The sequence below is a fragment of the Anolis carolinensis genome, chromosome 2, assembly GCF_035594765.1.
Source record: "Anolis carolinensis isolate JA03-04 chromosome 2, rAnoCar3.1.pri, whole genome shotgun sequence".
In the NCBI taxonomy this organism is placed as follows: domain Eukaryota; kingdom Metazoa; phylum Chordata; class Lepidosauria; order Squamata; family Dactyloidae; genus Anolis; species Anolis carolinensis.
Genome location: NC_085842.1, coordinates 190,730,864 through 190,747,619, shown reverse-complemented (window position 1 = coordinate 190,747,619; position 16,756 = coordinate 190,730,864). Strand labels below are relative to the sequence as shown.

Below are 16,756 nucleotides of genomic sequence, written 5' to 3'. Positions count from 1 at the left end.
GTGGTCAGTGGTTCCCTTGATGTATGGTAAGAACACCTTTCCTCTGGGTGGATCTTTGTCTTTACTCTCATGATTTGTTCTTGGCCTTACAGCTCTTCTGATGTCCATGGTGGAGTATCCATTGGCCTGTAGAACCCAGTTTAGGTAGTTTTGATCACCTTGAAGGAGGTGAGGTTTGCAGATTCTTTGTGCACTGTCTGTCAGGGCTTTGATTGTGCTTCTTTTTTTGACTTGGGTGATGGTTGGAGTTTTTATTATGGTGTATGTAGGTTTTCTGTAAACTGTGTGGCCCAATTGTTGATTGGGTTTGCGGATGACTAGAACATCTAGAAATGGCACTTTTCCTTCCTTTTCTTTTTCCACGGTGAATTGGATGTTTGGGTGGATGCTGTTGAGGTGGTCCAGGAACTTGATGAGTTCTTCTTCTCCATGGCTCCAAATGGTGAAGGTGTCATCAATATATCTGAACCATGTAGTTGGCTTTTTTAGTGCTGTTTCTAGGGCTGTTCCATGTAGAAATTTGCTATTACTGGGCTGAGAGGGCTCCCTATGGCCACTCAATCTTTCTGTTCATAGAATTCATTGTCCCACTGAAAGTAGCTTGGCAATGGTGAAACAGGGCTGTGATGTCTTCTAGGAAGTTTTGTTTGATTAGTGCGATCGTGTCTGCTACTGGACCTTAGTAAATAGGGACACTACAACGAAGCTGATCAGAATGTCCTTGGTGCTTAGCTTCAGGTTGCTGATTTTTTCTATGAAGTGTGTTGAATCCTTGATATAGCGCATGGTGAGCCCAATATGGGTTTGTGGCTGTGTAGCCAGAAATTTTGCCAGGTGTATGTTGGGGATCCAATGGCACTCACAATGGGTCTGAGTGGGGTGGAGTCCTTGTGGAATTTTGGGAGTCCATAAAGCCTAGGTGGGAGGGCTTCCGATTTGCACAGTTGTTGGCATATGTCTAGGTCAGGGGTCCCCAAACTAAGGCCCATCCAAGCCCCCGCTGTGGCAGCTCCCTCCTCCTCCTTCACCTGGTGTGTGCCTTTCAAAGCTTTGCTTATTTATAATGGCATTTTTATTATTATTTAATTAATTATTAATTATTAAGGGGTGCTTTGCTAGTGCTTTTGATGAACAAAAGCAGAAGGGTGTTGGACAAAATAGCACAAGGGGTCTCTTCCAACTCTCCTTCTTGTTGTTGTTGTTGTTGTTGTTGTTGTTGTTGGCACAAATACATAGTATAACACAGGAAATGAGATGTATATGCTGGATTTCGAATCACAAAATCACAAGTCGAATGCTTGATATATTATTATTATTATCATCATCATCAACATTGAGGCTGGGTGGCCATCTGTCAGGGGTGCTTTGTTTGTGCTTTTGGTGCACAAAGGCAGAAGGGGTTGAACTAAATGGCCCAAGGGGTCTCTTCCAACCCCCTTTATTATATTGATGATGATGATGATGATTAACATTGAGACTGTATTTGTTCCCATTTTGTTTTTTTACTTCAAAATAAGATATGTGCAATGTGCATATGAATTTGTTCATAGTTTTTAAAAAAACTAGTCCGCCCTCCAATGGTTTGAGAGACTGTGTACTGGCCCCCTGTTTAAAAAGTTTAGGGACCCCTGGTCTAGGTTAATGGAGGTGTTCTTGATCAGAGTGATTTTGTTAGTTGGGTCTTGTTTTAGTTTTTTGTATATTGTGGGATCCAGAAGTTGTCTGATTTTCTTCAACAGGAACACTCTTCAGGGGACATACACACTGTCTTGCACAAAAGGGACCCTGTCAATCCTCAAAGGAAACAGGTCTTGGTAGTAGGTGACTCCCTCCTTAGAGGAACGGAAGCCATCATTTCCAGACCGGATGGGATGGCTCGAGAAACATGCTGCCTCCCGGGGGCAAAAATACACCATATCACTCAGAGGCTCAGCAGGCTCCTAAAGCCCCATCACCCTCCCCACCTTATGTTGATTCATGTAGGTACCAATGACACCGCTAGGCATACTTTTCAAAAGATCACAAATGATTTTCGAGCTCTGGGAACAAAGCTAAAACTGTATAATGTACATGTGATCTTTTCATCCCTCCTCCCTGTTGTAGGACACAGCTCTACAAGGGCTGGAAAAATAGTACAGGTCAATAACTGGCTCAGAAAATGGTGTCAAGAGGAGCATTTTGGCTTCCTTGACCATGGTCTACTCTTCCAAGAGGATGGACTACTGGCAAGCGATGGGGTGCATCTCACACAAGTAGGAAAACATCTTTTTGCACACAGACTCACAAACCTCATCAGGCGCACTTTAAACTAGATCCACTGGGGGAGGGGAACAACAGCCTGGCGAACACTATATTACCCACGACCACAGGGAACCGCCGAAAGGCTAAACGGAGGGCTGCACAAACACAGCAAGGACCAAGTACAGAGAGCACAATAATCCCAAATAAACAGTTCGAGGGGAGGTCACAGGGGCTTACATGTCTTTACACTAATGCTCAGAGCATGGGAAATAAGCAAGACGAACTCCAACTCCTAGCACAGCACCACACATACGATGTCATAGGCATCACTGAAACCTGGTGGGATGACTCCCATCACTGGAATTTAACCATTGAGGGCTATAACCTCTTTCACAGAAATAGAACAAAGGGGAGAGGAGGGGGAGTAGCTTTATATGTCAAAAACAGTTACGTTGCAGAAGAAATGCAAGACTGTAATCCGGGAAACCAGCTTGAAAGCATCTGGATAAGAATCAAGGGAACCGGGACTCAAAAAGATCTTGTCGTGGGTGTCTACTACAGACCTCCGAGTCAGGATGAAGGACTTGATGAAGCCTTCTGTCAACAGCTGACCAAACAGGCACAAAGAAGAGATATAGTAGTCATGGGCGATTTCAATTATCCCGATATCTGCTGGAAAACAAACTCAGCCAAGAGTACAAAGTCCAACAAATTCCTCACTTGCCTTGCAGATAATTTTATGGTCCAGAAGGTAGAAGAGGCAACAAGGGGATCAGCAACTCTTGATCTAATCTTAACAAATGTGGAAGACCTGATCAATACAGTTGAAGTGGTTGGATCCTTAGGGGCAAGTGACCATGTGCTCCTGCAGTTTGCAATACAAAGGAATGCTGAAACTAAGACAAGTCAAACACGCATTCTGGACTTTAAGAGAGCTGACTTCCAAAAAATGAAGGAATTACTGAGCGGCATTCCATGGACGCCGATATTAAAAAACAAGGGAGTTAAGGATGGATGGGAGTTTTTCAAAAGTGAAATACTCAAGGCGCAAATGCAAACAGTGCCAACAAAGAAGAAAAATAAGACAAGTGCAAAGAAGCCAGAATGGATGTCCAAAGAACTTCTAACTGAGCTAAAGCTCAAAAGTGACATGCACAAGAAGTGGAAAAGGGGAGAAATCACCAAAGAAGAATTCAAACGTATAGCCAACACCTGTAGGGAAAAGGTTCGCAAGGCTAAAGCGCAAAATGAGCTCAGGCTTGCCAGGGACATAAAAAACAACAAAAAAGGCTTTTTTGCTTACGTTGGTAGAAAAAGGAAGAAAAAGGAGGCGATAGGGCCATTGCAAGGAGAAGATGGGGTGATGGCAACAGGGGACAGGGAAAAGGCAGAACTACTTAATGCCTTCTTTGCCTCGGTCTTCTCAGAAAAAGAAAGCCATCTTCAACCTCAGCAACACGGAATGGACGAAGGATTGGGGGAAATCCAACCCCAAATAGGGAAACAAGTTGTCCAGGAACACTTGGCCTCTCTAAACGAATTCAAGTCCCCAGGGCCAGATCAGCTACACCCAAGAGTACTGAAGGAACTAGCGGAAGTTATTTCAGAACCACTGGCAATTATCTTCTAGAGTTCTTGGAGAACGGGAGAAGTCCCAGCAGATTGGAGGAGGGCGAATGTGGTCCCTATCTTCAAGAAGGGAAAAAAGAACGACCCAAACAATTACCGTCCGGTCAGCCTCACATCAATACCAGGCAAAATTCTGGAAAAGATCATTAAGGAAGTGGTCTGCGAACACTTAGAAACAAATGCGGTCATTGCTAATAGTCAACACGGATTTACCAAAAACAAGTCATGCCAGACTAATCTGATCTCTTTTTTCGATAGAGTTACGAGTTGGGTCGATACAGGGAATGCCGTGGATGTAGCGTACCTGGATTTCAGTAAGGCCTTCGACAAAGTCCCCCACGACCTTCTGACAAACAAACTAGTAAAATGTGGGCTAGACAAAACTACGGTTAGGTGGATCTGTAATTGGCTAAGCGAACGAACCCAAAGGGTGCTCACCAATGCATCGTCTTCATCATGGAAAGAAGTGACAAGTGGAGTGCCGCAGGGCTCCGTCCTGGGCCCGGTTCTGTTCAACATCTTTATTAACGACTTAGACGAAGGGTTAGAAGGCACGATCATCAAGTTTGCAGACGACACAAAACTGGGAGGGATAGCTAACACTCCAGAAGACAGGAGCAGAATTCAAAACGATCTTGACAGACTAGAGAGATGGGCCAAAACTAACAAAATGAAGTTCAACAGGGACAAATGCAAGATACTTCACTTCGGCAGAAAAAATGGAAATCAAAGATACAGAATGGGGGACGCCTGGCTTGACAGCAGTGTGTGCGAAAAAGACCTTGGAGTCCTCGTGGACAACAAGTTAAACATGAGCCAACAATGTGATGCGGCTGCTAAAAAAGCCAATGGGATTCTGGCCTGCATCAATAGGGGAATAGCGTCTAGATCCAGGGAAGTTATGCTCCCCCTCTATTCTGCCTTGGTCAGACCACACCTGGAATACTGTGTCCAATTTTGGGCACCACAGTTGAAGGGAGATGTTGACAAGCTGGAAAGCGTCCAGAGGAGGGCGACTAAAATGATTAAGGGTCTGGAGAACAAGCCCTATGAGGAGCGGCTTAAAGAGCTGGGCATGTTTAGCCTGCAGAAGAGAAGGCTGAGAGGAGACATGATAGCCATGTACAAATATGTGAAGGGAAGTCATAGGGAAGAGGGAGCAAGCTTGTTTTCTGCTGCCCTGCAGACTAGGACACGGAACAATGGCTTCAAACTACAGGAAAGGAGATTCCACCTGAACATCAGGAAGAACTTCCTCACTGTGAGAACTGTTCGACAGTGGAACTCTCTCCCCGGGGCCGTGGTGGAGGCTCCTTCCTTGGAGGCTTTTAAGCAGAGGCTGGATGGCCATCTGTCGGGGGTGCTTTGAATGCGATTTCCTGCTTCTTAGCAGGGGGTTGGACTAGATGGCCCATGTGGTCTCTTCCAACTCTACTATTCTATGATTCTATGATTCTATGATTCCTTTGTACTGTTCTTATTCCATAGTTACTGTGGCATTCCCCTTGTCAGCTGGGAGAATGATGATTTGAGATCTTTTGAGGTCTTTTACAAACAGAACGTCCAGCTTCCAGCTGTTATTGACTGCAGACCTTATTGTTACTGTTGGTTATATTGGCCAGGGCTAAGGAGAGTATAACAAAACTCTGCAGTTGCCTAGTTTTGTTTTAAAGGATAAATATCAATATGATTGAAATAACATCAATAAAGTATTTTTAATATCCTGAAGTACAACACATATTCTAAGTGTAGTAGAGAAATGCAGTAAAATCAAATGCAGTATGACCCCCTTTTTATGGACTGGTACCCATGGTTTTACCTACCCACTCTTGACAAAGCATTTCCCCTCTAAGAATATTCTAGTCCTCTGGGGTGACTCAATGGTAATTTCCGGTTATACACAATTTCTAGTTTCAATAGTAACTTCAAGAGCATAACCCTCATTGATACTGGAGTCATAATTGCATTCTCATGATCAAAGAATACATGTAATTTAGTAAGATACACATGAACACCTTCATGCACAAATACGATTTAGCACTTGCACACTTGCTTTTGATGTTTCAGCCTCTGTATATTGCAGTTTGCAATACTAAAATGTGTTGGGCTTATATTGTTCTGTAAAGCAATATATGCATGTACATTTTGAATATTTTTCTGATAGTGTCTTGAAGACTCAATTGAAGATGCAGTTGGCAGTGTTTTGCTTTATATTATCAGAACATTAGACTTGATCATTTTGCAAATTCTAAAGTGGAGTTGGGGACCCCTTAGATTTATAAACATTTTATATTTTAGCTCCCACAATCCCTTTCCATTTGCCATACTGGCTGAAATTTCTGGGTTTTGAAGCTAAAACATCTAGAGGTCTAAATGTTCCACATCCCATTCTAAAGAACTGGTTCACTTCCAGCATAGCCAAACAATTGCATATACCACTATATTTGTTTACTCATTATTATGGGATTTCTCTCTTTAAGATTTTTTTGATGCCACCATCTGAGGATTCAGTGAAAATTATGAGTTTTTCTCTACATCCTGAAAACCAGAAGTCATTGTGCAGCTAGTGGATTGCTACTCCTATTGAGTTCTGAGTTTCAATCCTTCTGTTGATTTAGCTTGCATCCATAGAAAAGGAGACCTGTATTTGAATGTTGTCCCATAGTTTACAAATTAAGTGTTTTGATTAGGAAAACTGATGGCTGCATCTTGTTGAGTAACTATGGATGCTGAAGCTGCACTTACACATTTGTAATTATTTGGTATTACTCTTCAGTGTATGGTACTATTGCCATGATCTCAGATCCTCTCTTACTTTAAAATCCTCATTGAACAATGAAGGTCTGTTCTGCTGTTGATTGGAGTTCTGCAGAATGACCTTGCTAGCCATATTCTGCCAGAAAGTTGCAGTCTGATGAGTAATTGTGATAGAGTCCTGCTTCTGCTCCTTGCAATCATGCTTGCTATTGGGAAGGGGATGGAAATATCGTCCTGTAGCACTACAATTGCCAGGCCTTGGTGGTTTGGTATAGCTGCTAGTGGTAACGATAGATTTGGGGAGTCAGTTCAGGAGATAATATATACTTAAGCATTTGTAACTACATATGTGATTGTTGGTGCTGACTGATATTTTTTTCATAGATTAAGTTTTTGTCTGATCTCTTTCCTCCATTCCATATATTCTTTAACTAGAATGAATTAATTCACCACTCTTGATTTTAGTAGTTTTTTATTGGAAAGCATCTGTTTCTTAATAGAATCATATAATAATAGTTGGAAGAGACCACATGGGCCATCTAGTCCGACCCCCTGCCATACAGGAAAAGCACAATCAAAGTACCCCTGACAGATGGCCATCCAGCCTCTGTGTTGTCGAATGAATCCAGCCTCTGTTTGAAAGCTTCCAAGGAAGGAGCTTCCACCATACTCCGAGGCAGAGAGTTCCACTGCTGAACAGCTCTCACAGTTAGGAAGTTCTTCCTAATGTTCAGGCGGAATCTCCTTTCCTGTCATTTGAACCCACTGCTCCATTGAGTCCTAGTTTCTAAGGCAGAAGAAAACAAGCCTGCTTGCCCTTCCTTATGATTCCTTTCACATATTTAAACATGGCTGTTATGTCTCCTCTCAACCTTTTCTTCTGCAGGCTGAATATAACCAGCTCTTTAAGGCTCTCCTCAAAGGGATTCATGGTCTCCAGACCTTTGATCATTTGAGTCACCCTCCTCTGGACACCTTCCAACTTGTCAATATCTCTTTTAAACCGTGGTGCCCATAATTGGACACAGTATTCCAGGTGAAGCCTAACCAAAGGCAAATAGAGAGACACAATGACTCCCCTCGATCTAGATATTATACTCCTTTTGATGCAGCCCAAAATCCTATTGGCTTTTTAAGCTGCTGCACCACACTGTTGGCTCATGTGCAACTTGTTGTCCATGAAGATTCCAAGATCTTTTTCATATGAACCAATGTTGAGCAAGACATCACTCATTCTGTATCTTTGCATTTCATTTTTTTTCTGCCTAAGTGTTGTATTTCATTTTTTTTCTGCTTAAGTGTGGTCCTTGTTGAAATTCATTTTCTTCGTTTTGGCCCAGCTCTCTAATCTGTTAAGGTCATTTTGAATTCTGATAGTGTTATCTGGGGTATTAGCTATCTCTCCAAATTTGGTATCATCTGCAAGCTTGCTAAGCATGCCCTCTTAACCTTCATTCAAGTCATTAATAAAGTCCTGGGCCAAGGACCAAACCTTGTGGTACTCCACTAGTCACGTCTTTCCAGGATGAAGTGGACCACTCTTGGTGAGCACTCTTTGGGTTCAGTCACTTAATCTATTACAGATCCACTTAATAGTAGCATTACATAGCCCACATTTGACTAGTTTGTTTGCAAGATAAGGACACACATCAGTAGTGTGCTGTTAAATAAGATCTAAGGCATTCTAAACGCAGATCTAAATATTTTCTAGATGCCCGATAACGTGGTTTGTTGTGTCATATTCATTTGAAACAATCCAACATATCCATAAATTGCAGTTACAGTGTACATACAGTAAGATCCTATAGAATAGATATATAGATCTGTTTATTGGTTATTCCACTGACCATATCAACAATTAAAAAAAAAATACACAGATACTAATCACTATCCTAAGACTCCTCTAATAGTTAACTAAAATAAATAAAAACACAATACAACTTGATTAATACATGTGGTAAAATGGAATTAAATTAAGAGATTAAAGTGGGGTGGGGGGAGTAGAGTAAAATAATCAGTTGGAGAATTAAGGTAAGTTCATCACCATGACATGTAACTGCAGTCTTGTTGGGAACGTATTCCTTGTGGATATAAGAAAGACCTTATATTTATGAGGGATATGTTCTCAACAAGACTGCAATTACATGAAACCACAGATATAACCCTGTATCCTGTCCCAGATACCACAGGACCTAGAATGATACCCTCTCCCCCCTTTCTCTCAGGCATGGGTTCTGTGGTTATGGAATATATATATCAAATATTGAATCTACAACAGAGAAAATAAGACTCAAAATACCCTAAGTGAAATGTATCCCAGCAGTAAGTTTCAGTGCCGCTCTTCAAATTACCATAACATGGCATAAAAAGACACCGGAGAACAGGAAAATCTGTGCTTGAATCTGGAGATAGGTTGTGTGAAGGTGCCAGGCAATGTTCTTTAGGAGAAGTGTCCAAAGCCAGGCATGTTTTGCTGAAAAGGTAATCTCACCAACTTCTGGATTTCAGATTGAAGTGATCTGGAAAAGAGTATCTGTTAAAGACATAAATGTTTATTTGTAATCTAAAGTGGAGGTATGTACCAGTGCACCAAGTTACTCACATATAGATAAGGTCATATCTGGGATGTCTGACCAGTAACAGGTCCTCTTTGGCGAAGGTTACTTCTATTCTAATAACATCTTTAGGAATGGTTCAGGTTGAATCACAGAGTGTCTTTGCGATTTTGGCTTCAGTAGTCTTTTGCACAACTTAAAGAGCTGGGCATGTTTAGCCTGCAGAAGAGAAGGCTGAGAGGAGACATGATAGCCATGTACAAATACGTGAAGGGAAGTCAAAGGGAGGAACAAGCTTGTTTTCTGCTGCCCTGCAGACTAGGACACGGAACAATGGCTTCAAACTACAGGAAAGGAGATTCCACTTGAACATCAGGAAGAACTTCCTCACTGTGAGAGCTGTTCGACAGTGGAACTCTCTCCCCGGGGCCGTGGTGGAGGCTCCTTCTTTGGAGGCTTTTAAGCAGAGGCTGGATGGCCATCTGTCGGGGGTGCTTTGAATGCGATTTCCTGCTTCTTAGCAGGTGGTTGGACTGGATGGCCCATGTGGTCTCTTCCAACTCTATGATTCTATGATTCTATGAACTAATGAGAATATCTATGCACCTCACAACCTTTTAATTGCAAAGCAGCATTAACTAAGAGACAAAATCCATTCAAATGTTGGCAGCCTTCTGATTTCTTTGGGGGTAATAGAGTTGCTTGTACACTAAGGCTGCAGTCCCATGCACCTTTATTTGAAGGCTTTATTTCCAATCTAAGCTGGATAATCTTTATGAAGTGCTGATTTCAGAACTTTCTTTCTCTCTTTCTTTGGTAATTGTTAAGATACAGAATTAACTCTTTTAAAAAAATGTCAAATATGCACTGATTCCCTGCATAAGCAGTCCCTGAGTTACAAACATCCGACTTACATGTCTCCTAGTTATAAGCAGGGGTGAGACAATAGGAAGTGAGAGGAAATCACTCCTGGAAAAATTATCATGGAGAAAAGATGTCTCCACTGAAGCTTTATCAGTGATCCCTGTTTCTATAACAAACCAAAATTTTCAAATCCAATTGGGCTGGGCTGTGGCGCAGCTGGCTAGTAACCAGCTGCAATAAATCACTACTGACCAAGAGGTCATGAGTTCGAAGCCCGGGTCGGGTTAAGCCCCAGACCATTAAATAGCCTGGCTTGTTGTTGATCTATGCAGCCCCGAAAGACAGTTGCATCTGTCAATTAGGGAAATTTAGGTACGCTTTATGCGGGAGGCTAATTTAACTAATTTAAAACATCATAAAACTGCCAGCAAAACACGAGGAAAGGAATGAGGAAGTACAGCCACTAGTGGACGGTGAAGCAACAGCTCCCCCTGTGGCCGGAATCGTGAAGCTGGAAAAAAATGTTAAATGCCTCTGTGTCTGTCTATATACCCTGTTTCCCCGAAAATAAGACAGTGTCTTATATTAATTTTTGCTCCCAAAGTTGCGCTAGGTCTTATTTTCAGGAGATGTCTTATTTTTCCATGTAGACGAATTTACATTTATTGTTGAACAAAAAAGGAACATTTATTATATACTGTACATTAGTTGTCATCACAAACCAGCATAACCAGAATCCTATCAATAATTTCTTGTTACTACCACTGTTTCCATGTACAGCAATCTATGATACATATATTTACCGATTCCGCATGCTCTGGTGTTCTGTTCATTGGGCATGCTTCCAAACAATAACTTTACTAGGTCTTACTTTCGGGGGAGGCCTTATATTTAGCAATTCAGCAAAACTTATACTAGGTCTTATTTTATGAGGATGTCTTATTTTCAGGGAAACAGGGTATGTTGTTTGTCTGTTGGCATTGAATGTTTGCCATATATGTGTTCATTGTAATCCGCCCTGAGTCCCCTTCAGGGTGAGAAGGGCAGAATATAAATACTGCAAATAAAATAAATAAATAAATAATTTGTCACAGAGACAGAAGGTGAGATGAAATCTTCTGAACAGGGACACTGACAGCAAAATAAATATTACAAGGGTGTTAAACCTTCCCAAGATTACAGGGGTGTTAACCCTTCTCTATTCCATCCAAAACTAAAAAAATTGCCAGAGTTACTTAAAAACCTGTTCTGACTTGCATACAGATTCAGTTTAAAAACAAACGTTACAGAACCTATAGTTGTTTGTAAGCAGCTGATTACCTGTATTCTCTTGGTGTTCTTTTGAGAAGTATCAAATACTTGCTGCTACTTTTCCCAGCTAGTCATTGAAAAAGTCCAAAGGTGGTACTGCAGCAGAGACAGTAGAGAGTGTTGGCAATTCATTTAGGTTCACCACTCTACTCAAAGAAGGGATTTGTTTTTGTTTTAATAAGAGTTAATATAGAGTACTTACATTGACCCATGGATAAGTCAACCCATGTTTTGGTGTGTGATTTTTTTTAAAAAAAACTTCGGGATTTATATATGAGCATATATATGCATGATTGAAAATATGATCACCAGTTATATGGTACCTGAATAATGAAACAGTAGAAAATTAATTTGGTAAGTGAAATATGGGCGTTTCTTGAGTGCTTTTCTTGTCTCAACACAAAAATAATGAAGCTGCTTTTTCTAGAGTTCTTCTTGTAATGTGCTAATGCTGTGTTATAGGTGGCTGTCTAAGTGAAGTGCCAGGCTGGAAAAAGCAGTCGAAACATTTGACCTTGACACTTAGGAATATGAAATATTTTTCTAGATCTGTGTAATGTCTAGCATTCAGTGTTTGCACCTACTTTGCAGCTTATATATTTGTCAGCTTTAAATTGATTCTTAAAAGAGCAAAACTCAAGTTTAGAAAATGAGTGATATGTTAAGTGCATGAACTTGTTTGTTAGGCTGCATCCAGTCTGCTAACTTCTTATATGATCGGTAACAGAGATCAAACTTGTCTGTGACATGTTTATTTTGTACTCTATTTCTTGATTCTCTTACATTAAAGTTTGTGTTTTAGTAAAGAGATAGTTGAAACAAAAATGCCATGCTGTCCTCTTCAGAACAATGGGCTTCTTCATTTTGTAGTGTTAACAAGGTCTTTGGCATTAGGTAAAAGATGAGTGTTACATCACAAGAAGGATTGGCTGGGATACGTACTATCTTTTAACGAAGCCTGGACTTTCTGACTTAGGATCCTTCCGTTCTGACAACAGTCTAAGAAGAAAAACTGTGACTCAGCAATGTATTTGTTGATTGGTAATAATATACCTCTACCATCCCACCACATTGATTGTTGATGTGTTTGCTTTGTGCCTCTGTTCTGAAACCCGTATCCCTGTTTAGAAGTGTCATGTGGTGTAATCAGGAGAGTAGAGTGACAAAGCATGCTGAGGACAGTTGCAAAGTAGAGTGTGCAAGCTTGGACCTGTAGGGAAGAGCAGCAAGATACCTACTCCTTCCATTGTTGTAACTTATGCAGTATCTTAATGTGAGATCTTTGGTTAATTGACTACTATTGCAGCCCTACTGAAAACTTTGAAGAGGTAATAGGGGGATCATAGGAACTGTAACTTTGAGTCATGGGAATTTTTTGCATTCTTTGAACCACCAGAGACTCCACCTATTCATTTCATAAATCTCCAATGCACATACCTCATTGGGAAAAATAAGAGTTAAAATGGTTGATCAAACCATCTTGTGCTCCTGGGCCATTAGAGCTCAGGAACTGTAGGATGATCATCTAAACCAGCCGGAAAGCTGTTAGGAATTGTGGGAGTTGAAGTCCAAAACACCTGGAGGGCCAGAGTTTTCCCATGCCTGGCATAAACAGTTGCAGCCAGTTCTGTCTCTGGATCTGTTCCAATTGTTTACAAGAGCCCAGTCATGTTTTGCTATGGATTCTTGGGGAAACTTCAGAGCAATCTGTGACAAGCCTTAAAGCTCTCAGAAACCAGGATTGTGAAGGTTTGAGGTCCTGATCGTGATTACTAATGTGAATATGATGGGACTGCTTGTTAATGTAGGATTTGTGTATTGATAGTGTTTAAATGCAATTTGTATCATGCCGGCATTGCAACTGATTGTATCATCCAGAATGTACCATAGTGTGGAAAGAGTTAATTACCAAGAAGCTGTGATGACCTTGATGTGTGGCTGGAACTAGGGAGTATCCAGACACAAGTGTGTGTGCAAACTGATTGCTTCAGTTCAGTCGAGATCTGTCTGCCTAGGAGTTGAGTTCTGTCTGCCTAGAGTTTGAGTCCTGTGTTCATCTGTCGCCTGTTAGTCTGTTTATGTTCATACAGTAAAACTTTGTAAATAGTTTTACCAACGTCTCTGAGTGTCTCTTCGTTCTGCGCTCCACTGATTCCATCCAACTACTGCTGCGCTGCTAATACTCTGACACTGCTGATACCTGGCAATGATCTAGGTCAGGCCTGCATAACCTCCAGTTGTTTCGGACTCCCAACTGCCAGAAGCTCTAGCCAGCGTATCTTAATGGTCAGGAATTCTGGGTGCCCAAAACACCTAGAGGACTAATCTAGATTAAAGCAAGCAACAGCTCAACCAAATATTTGTTTTCATACAAGAGATGGGTTAACCAAACAAATTAATCTTGGATTAGAGTTTTCACTTCGCTAAATGTGGAGATTTTAGTATGCTAGTTTAGTGAAACGAAGCTTTAAAATATGTTCTATTAATTTTACATCTGAAAAATTATACAAAGAGATAAAATGATTAAGATTGTAATATTTGATTTAAGCTTTAACACCAATAAAGTTCTTATTGTTATTGTGGACTGCCTTGGACTTATGACATCCTTAAGGTGATACTATCATGGGGATTTCTTGATAGAAATTTGTTTAGAGAGGATTTGCCGTCGCCTTCCTCTAAGACTGGCAGTGTAGATCCAGCCTGTGACTTGACCAAGGTCACATAGCTGAGATCTGCCCCTTTGTCTCTCATAATGTAGTTTAAATAATGTTCAAAAATTTAAAAGCCTTGCTTCAATATTGTTTGAGGACTTTTAGATATGTTAAAGTATTCACAGGGAATCTCCAAGTTATAAATATCATAAGTTCCGTAGGTTTGTTCTTAAGTTGAATTTGTAAGTTGGAACAGGTACATTTTTTAAGTGTAACCAATATATATACAGGGTGTTCATAAAGTCTCTTTACCATTTGAAATCTATTTACCATTTAAATGGTAAGGGATAACACCCCTGTGGTTTTTGTTTTGATGTTTGTGCCCCTGTTCAGAAGATTTCACCTCACTTTCTGTCCCTGTGATAATTGGATTTTGAGAATTTTGGCTTGTTGTGGAAACAAATATGAAGCTTCAGTTGAGACACCTCCCCATGATAATTCCTTCAGGAGTAGTTTTCCCTTCCAAGGGGTAGATTTCTCTCACTTCGTGTTGTCTAGCCCTTGTTCATAACTGTGAGTCTTTTGTAAGACAGATGTTTGCAATTCGGCTACTGCCTGTAATAGATTTTGCTTACATTCTGTGTATGTGTGCATATGCATATTAGAGGTGTACATTCATGTGGAATTGCTGTTTGTTTTGTGTAGTTTCATTCATGTAATCTCATTTTCATATTTGTGTCCCGCTAACGAAAATGGACTGCCTATACGACACAAATTTTCGTCTGGCTAACAAAAAACACGAAAATTTTTGTGAACTTCTGAAGTCCATTCCCCTTCCCCTTTTTTTGGACTAAAGCGGTGAAAATCGCCACAAACGATCCCTTTTAGCCCACCATATCGATCCCTTTTAGCCCACCAACTTTTAAAATGTTTGGATCTTCCCTAGAGTACTAATGTTATTAATAATATTATTACATTAAATCCCACTTCCACAGATCAGATCTAATGCGGAGGGAGGCATGCCCTTCTCCCAGGCTGAGCTCAGATCCCCAGATCCTTCTTATTATACATGTTATATATATATATATATATATGATTTCCTTAACCCCGTTGCCACAGATCAGATCTAATGTGGAGGATAGAGGCATTCCCCTCTCCCAGGCTGAGGTCAGATTCCCAGATCCTTCTTAATATACATATTATATATAAAATATTATTATATTAACACCCATAAGCTGTAAGCCCTCTGTCAGTACCTGCTTATTGTTATGGGGAAGAAACAAAGGAAAACGAAAGCAAGCATGATTACTGTGCGGCTTTCATTTTTGTGTCGCCTCTCGTTTCCTATGAAAATGCCATCATTCATTTTGTGTAGTCGAGCAGTTGAAACGAAACAATAGCACGAAGGAAACAAAGGAAAAATTTTCATGCACACCTCTAATGCGTATACCCTAGCAAGTGTTATCAACGTATGCTGACCCCATGGATTTAATTGAGTTTTCTTAGGCATGGAATACTCAGAGGTGTTTTGCCCGTATCTTCCTTTGAATATAGTCTACAGCACCTGACATTTGTTGTCCATCTCCTGTTTTAAGACAAGACATTGAAAACATACTAATTTTATTGCACTTGAAAAGCTATGCTCGGTCAGTGGATCCTTGGGAAAAGTACTGTATAAGAAAAATTGTAACTATAGTTTTGATTTTAGATTTTGGTAATAATTGGTAGTATCTAGTTGTCCATTTTGACTTGTGTAATCCTTGAAGGTCTACAGAAAAATAAAATGGGTTATACTTTTCTATGTGAAATATTTGCACCTCGTATTTACTGAGCAGCATGTTTGGTGGGAATTTTTAGGGCCTGGTAGATAAATATTGGCCTTTGAAGACACTGGGTCTTTAAGATTGTTGGTAATGAAGATTAAACAGAGTGTGACACTTTGCGTTAAAAAATCAGACTTGCTGAGTGTGAATGCATATGTGAAAAAATAAATGTATGATGTATTTTTAAATTATGTATTGCATTTATATCACACTTTTCTTCTAAGATCAGATTCAAGATGTACACATAGTACTGTACTTTACAGGTCTCTATTTCCTGGAAATATCCCGACTAGTATAAAGCACCAGAATTACCATTATTTACTTGTTCTGTTACAAGAAAAAAAAATCATAACTAGTCACTTCTGTGGCTTAGAAGTAATTGTCATGAAAGTCACTGTAGTTTCATGTGTAAACCCCAGTTTTAAAATTCTTAAAACATTTTCTTTTACACGTATAGCTTCCTACTGGAAAATTCATGATGAAAAATTCTTAAATGATTGCTCTAAATCAGGCTTTGATCTTTTGCATGTTTGGGCCTTTATTTCCCAGAAGCCCATGCCAGATTGTTCAATGGTCAGGAATTTTGGAGCTGAAGTCCAAAATACCTGGAGAGCTGTATGTTGTTCAAACCTACTCTTAGTAATTAACATCTATCTCTTCACGTCCTTATCTTTAAATCTTTAAAATTAAAAACATGGTTCTAGATTGAGGGAATTTGCATGTTACATCTATGTAAATGGTTATTTAAACTCACAACCTTTGAGGATGCCTGCCATAGATGTGGGCGAAACGTCAGGAGAGAATACTTCTGGAACATGGCCATACAGCCCGGAAAACATACAACAACCCTGTGATCCTGGCCATGAAAGCCTTCAACAACATGTTATTTAAACTGTTGCCTTCATTATTGGGTATGTTTCTCCCC

The 16,756-nt window shown here is 40.3% G+C and overlaps 1 protein-coding gene across 4 annotated transcripts in view; it reads left to right on the top strand.

The window, feature by feature from the left end:
• The window catches only part of phc1 (polyhomeotic homolog 1), a 41,303-nt gene that overhangs the window by 4,886 nt on the left and 19,661 nt on the right, over positions 1-16,756 (top strand). The window lies entirely within an intron of this gene.